At 37.8% G+C, this 6,212-nt stretch overlaps 1 pseudogene; it reads right to left on the bottom strand.

The window, feature by feature from the left end:
• Window positions 1-1,887: 1,887 nt before the first annotated feature.
• LOC144339455 (GTP-binding nuclear protein Ran-like) lies at window positions 1,888-2,925 on the bottom strand (annotated as a pseudogene).
• Between the last annotated feature and the right edge of the window lie 3,287 nt (window positions 2,926-6,212).

The following is a 6,212-nucleotide window of genomic DNA, read 5'->3' on the forward strand; positions in this document are numbered from 1 at the left end:
CCTCCTAGAGAGCCACCTGTTGCTAATGGGATTGTGGCTTCTGAGACCCACCTGTCTAAAAGCCGAGCAGTCATTTTTAGGTCATTTAGCATCTGTTTGATGAGTTTAGATCTCAAAGAGGGGGTTCTAGCCTCCTGTGAAACTCTAATATTCCCAATCTTTCAGTCATTTTGGGCCAGGGCTCACTTTCTTCACCTCTGCAAGGACTAAAGTGCTTACATGTTTTCGGGGCGGGAGTATAAGTGACTAAGTGACGTAGAGACTGGGCACAAAAGCACTCTGCAAAATATAAACTTATTCCAGAATCATAAACTAAATAAAATACTAATTATTTTATGACCAGCAATATTAATAAAGATTTCTAGCATTCTCTACACTTGCATTTAGTAAAGAATAGTGACTTTAGGCTGGGCGCAGTGGCTCACACCTGTAATCCTAGCACTTTGGGAGGCCGAGGTGGGCGGATCACCTCAGGTCGGGGGGTTTGAGACCAGCCTGACCAACGTGGAGAAATCCTGTCTCTATTAAAAATACAAAATTAGCTGGGCGTGGTGGCAGGCACCTGTAATCCCAGCTACTTGGGAGGCTGAGGCAGGAGAATTGCTTGAACCCAGGAGGTGGAGGTTGCAGTGAGCCAAGATCGTGTCACTGAACTCCAGCCTGGGCAACAGAGTGGGACTCTGTCTCAAAAGAAAAAAAAAATAGTGACTTTAAAATAACAGAAAATGGCAGTTAATCTACTGAATCTTGACCTTTATTCTAATCTAGGAGTCTTATCTATATTGTTTTCTCATGAATCTTGATACTGATGAATATTCCCAATATTAGAGGACAGTTAATATTGCAGTTTAAAAAGAGAAAAATATTATAAAAATTAATAGTGGTAGAAATTATGCAGATAAATCATAAATCTCAGTTTTCTTTTTATGCTAGAAAAGGGGACAGTTCAAAAACAAGCAAATGTACAAGTAAATATATTTCCTTTAATATTTTATTTTAAAATTATTTTTATATTTTTAAGGCTGGAGCACAGTGGTACAATTTTGGTTCACTGCAACCTCTGCATCCCAGGCTCAAGCAATCCTCCTGCTTTAGCTTCCTGAGTAGCTAGGATTACAGGTGTGTGATACCACATTGGGCTTTTTTTTTTTTGTATATTATATATATTTATATGTGTATGTGTGTGTGTGTGTGTATTATATTTGTAGATACTGGGTTTCACTATGTTGCCCAGACTGGTCTCAAACTCTGAGGCTCAACAGATCCACCTGCCTTGGCCTCCCAAAGTCCTGGGATTATGGGCATAAGCCACCACGCCTGGTTTCCTTAAATTTTTTAGAGGATATTTGTAATTATTTCGATTCATCTTCCTTTATGCTTTATGTTATGATAATGAATATTCTTGCATTCTTGGCTTTGTTTGTTTCTGTTTGTAACTATAATATCATACTTTTCAATGATGTGATGATGATAATAATAATATACTGATGGTAAACATTAATGCTGGATTGACTAACCTGCATTTTTTAGTTCTTTTTTTGGGTATTTGAAATACAACTTGATTCTGATTCTAAACAAAAAGGAATGAGAATAAGAGTAAGAAACATTTCACCACTGAATATTGCGATGTGACTGTATAGGTCTTATACAGTATTTGAAACTCAGGAAGGAAACAGCTGTATTCCAAACAGCTAATTATGCAGGCTTAAAAAATTTTTTTAATGGCTGCATTTACTCTGAAGTCCATTCATCTCCTTCAGTATCCCAAAGATAAAGCAGGCCTTCTGCTTAGCTGTATAATAAAGTGGCAAACATGCTCCACCATGACACCACAGGACAGTTGTCTATGAAGTTAGACTTCTGACTCTGGGCTCCAGCTTCATTTTCTCACAGGTCATCCTTCTCATCCAGGAGAGCAGTTGTCCGAGCAACCTCTAAGTCATGCTCATATTGCACTGCCAAAGCTGGGTCCAGGACAACCTGTGGAGGGGCAAGAGCAGGCATAGCTACAAAATTCAGGTTGAGGTCTCCAGTGAGCTTCTTAGCAGGCCAGAGGAAGGGCTTTTCGAAGTTGTAGTTATTTTAGTCATAAATGTTATAGTACTAAAGACTCTTTGTTTAACAGAAGATAATAAATTTTGTCTTCATTTTTCTGGCTTAACACCCTTTTTTTTTTTTTTTTTTTTTTTTTTTTTGCCACACACAGAACATGATGGGGATGTTTTCATACACTCATACCAGATCTTTACGTCAGGCACTTTCTTGTAACTCTCGATGTTACATCAAGCATTAGGGCAGCTTGGGCTTGGATATAATAGCCGTCAACTATCTCTCAGTTCGCCAAATTTCTCTGTGCCAGCTATGTCCCATCCATTGAACTTAATGGGCCCTTTGTTGGCATATGAGTCCATTCTCACAGTTATAAAGAACTACTTGAGACTGGGTAACTTAAGAAAAGAAGTTTAATTGAGTCATAGTCCCACAGGTTTAATAAGAAGCATGACTGGGAGGCCTCAGGAAACTTACGATCATGGCAGAAGGCAAAGGGGAAGCAAGGACCTTCTTCACATGGTGACAGGAGAGAGAGTGAAGGGGGGAAGTGCCACACATTTTAAACCATCAGATCTTGTGAGAACTCACTGTCACGAGAACATCATGGGGGAAATCTGCCCCCATGATCCGATAACCTCCCACCAGATCCCTCCCACAACATCGGGAATTACAATTCAACATGTGATTTGTCTGGGGACACAAAGCCGGACCATATCAGTGTGGAACGAAAGGGGATGGAGCATCACACCCAAGGTGGTTATATCTCAAATTCAGCAGTCAAATGATACTTCATGAGGGTAGTTTTCCAGTACCACCATCACCAACCAATACAAGTTTGAACTAAATTTGGGATTCTCCTTAGGCAGTTATCATATTTCTTCCAGAACCAACTCTGCACCCGTCCAACTCTGTATCCTTTAATTCTCATTAGAATGCTATGAAATATACCCAATTAATATTAATACCATTTGAAAGTTGATAAAATTGAAGGTTAAGGACAAATATTAATCTTTACGGTGTATATTTTTATTGTGATAAAAAACACATAAGGTATGATCTATCTTCTTAATTTATGAGTTTACAGTACCACATTGATAACTAAAGCACATTGTTGTCTGGTAGAGCTCTAGATTTTTTTTTTTTTTTTTTGAGACAGAGTCTTACTCTGTTGCCCAGACTGCAGTGCAGTGGTGCAATCTCAGCTCACTGCAGCCTTCACCTCCCGGGTTCAAGTGAGTCTCCTGTCTCGGCCTCCTGTCCTGGCCTGTAGCTGGGATTAAAGGCATATGCCACCACACCCAGCTAATTTTTGTATTTTTAGTAGAGACGGGGTTTCACCATATCGGTCAGGCTGGTCTCAAACTCCTGACTTCTGGTGATCCACCTGCCTTGGTCTCCCAAAGTGCTGGGATTACAGGCATGAGCCGCTGCGCCCGGCCCTCTAGAACTTTTGTATCTTGCATGACTGAAACTCTATATCCTTTGAACACCTGTTTCTCTCCTCCCCCAGCAACCACCATTCTACTTCCTATTTCAACACTTCCAAACTCACTTTCCTTAATTTTTAATTAGCTTTCAGTATCGATCATAGGGCTTGTATATTCCAAAGTACAACCTAAAGCTTTTTGAATACTATTTTAGCTTTTCATTGCAAGTGGTTCTCTGTATGAATCATTACTGTATTAATTATTTTTTAAAAAGTGTAATGGCAATGGCAGAAAATATGAAAAACACTCATATGTTTTGTGAGAGATATCAGCTTTATCAAATCTTAATGTTTCTCCATATTTGGCTCAGATTTTAAAATTTATTTTTATAAAATAAATTTATTTATCTTTATGATTTATCTTGTATCTTAGTAAAATAAAAGATCTAACTCTTGAAAACCTCAGTTCTCCTTGGTAATCTAATTCTCCTCTCTCCTTCCCTAGAGGTAAATACTATTCTGAATGTAATATTTATGAGTCACATGTGTGTTTCAAAGTTTTAACCAGGGCCAGGTGTATGAACATGTAACCCTGTTGCACTGAAACTGTGTTGATAATGGCCCCATGTTTATTTTAATACTCGGCTATCACTGTTTTGAAGTGTTAATAATTTTTGAACAGGCAAGTGGCCTTTGTTTTGAAAGATTCAAAAACTCTTTTGATGGTGGGATACAACACACTGACATTTGGACAGATGAAAGGCAGAACTTTTTGTTTCTTACAGCTGTAAATGAGAGAAGGATGTCACACAGGACCACACAGAGTTGCCTTCAGGGCACAGGATAACAGCAAGCTGGGGCTGTAGAAGGCAACTTATCTAAGACAAGTAAGGTGGCATAGCTAGTTATCCTTGCGGATTGGCTAATTTGAATAATTTCACCTGCTCTAGGGCTGTCTCTAGTTGTCTGTTACTGGACCCTAGAGTGTTGGACCTCTATGAGGGACACACTTGGGGGATATGAATGGTGGCCCTGGAGAGTGAGAGTCTAATAAGGGTAGTGGTTGGTGTGGAGGCTTAGCAAACTGCCAGTGAAGGGAAATTGAAATACATGACTTCAAAACTGGGTCAAGACAACACTTGTCAAATAGTGTATCAGAGTTCACACTTTCATTTTTTATTAAGCCCTGCAAATTATGTAGCCAATCCCAATTTTAACTATAAATTTATCTATAAACATAGTATAGTACAGTTTTGCATGCTTTTAAACTTTGATGAACATTTAGGTTGTTTCAATTTTTGTGGGATTTTTTTCTATTATAAACAATGCTGCAATAAATTTCTTGAAGATATCTTCTTGGACACGTGTTTCTTTAGGGAATACAGCTATGAGGGTCATTGCTTGGCACAGAGTATGTACATATTTACAATCTGAAGTCCTTGCAATCCCCACATTTATTTTAATTTTAGTTCTGAGGTTAAATGTATTGAATGCACACTATCCGTCATTTTGCTATGTTTCCTCCAGTTCTCTCTCAGTTGTTTAGAATTTGTTGCCTAGACATTTCCTCCAAAGGGCTCTTGAGAAAAATATTTCCTGATTTATATTTTCAACACTGTTTTTCTGTAGCCTCTATTCAGAAAGATAGCTTGGCTGGCTATAGAATTCTTGCTGACATGTTTCCCCTTGAGGATCTCGTAGGTGCCGCTTTACTGTCTTTTGACTTTGAAGAATGTTGTGGAAAAATCAGTTTGAGTCTGGTTCTTTTCCTTATAGGTGTCCTGATTGATTTGCCTGACAAACCAGGTGATTTCTTTTTAATCCTTCAAGTTCAATAACTCTACTACAATTTGTGTCAGTGCTGACTGTTCTGGGTCAATTTTCACAGGCACATGGTGTGCCACTTCAACATGAAAATTCAACTTTTATTTCAAGAAAATGTACATGAATTATAATTTCAAAAATTTCTTCTGACCTACTGTTCTTTTAAGACAATTATATTTATGGTGGATCTCATTAGCCTATTTAAAAAAAAAATCTTTCAATTTCTCCATCTTCCTTTTCAAACTTCTCCTTATTTGTCTTGTTTTGATTGCTTTTCTAGTATCTATAATCTATGGTAATCACAGTTTTCTCCCACAATATTTATAATCTCTCTGGTTTTCATTTGAATTTTGTTTTTATTTATATAATGATTTTTTCTTTAAATTTTCTTCTGAGTTCTTGCAATACTTAATTCATCTCTTTTTCTCACCATTTCCTCTTTTTACAATCTGTTATTTGAGATTCTGTGGACTTGTTAAAGAGACATACATTTTTTTAAAGTTCATGACAAAAGACTTTTCTTGGTCTAGCTATTTGAAAAATTTTTTTCTTGGTCTAGCTATTTGCAGGAGCTTCCTTGAGGGAGATTGTTTGTGCTAATGTGTTTTCAGACATTTTGATCACAGAATATTTTATTCTTCTCCTTGAGTCTTCTTTGCCTTTATCTGCCGTGGAGCTTTTATCTTTCTCTCTCTCCTCCCAGTCTTTCTCACATCTCTCAGCTCTTGCAAAGGATATAGGTTTTACTTCAGGTCAAACTCTTCCTCTAGAAAGGGCTTTTTTGGACTTTTTTCTGGAATCTCCTGCCATTAGGCTGACTCTATTGATTGTTTTGGGCTACTTCGTGATCCACTTCTAGACTTTTTCTTACATGTTTTGCCTGTGTAGTCTTTGGATCACCTGTTCAAAG

This window comes from Macaca mulatta, chromosome 2 (assembly GCF_049350105.2).
Source record: "Macaca mulatta isolate MMU2019108-1 chromosome 2, T2T-MMU8v2.0, whole genome shotgun sequence".
NCBI classification, from domain to species: domain Eukaryota; kingdom Metazoa; phylum Chordata; class Mammalia; order Primates; family Cercopithecidae; genus Macaca; species Macaca mulatta.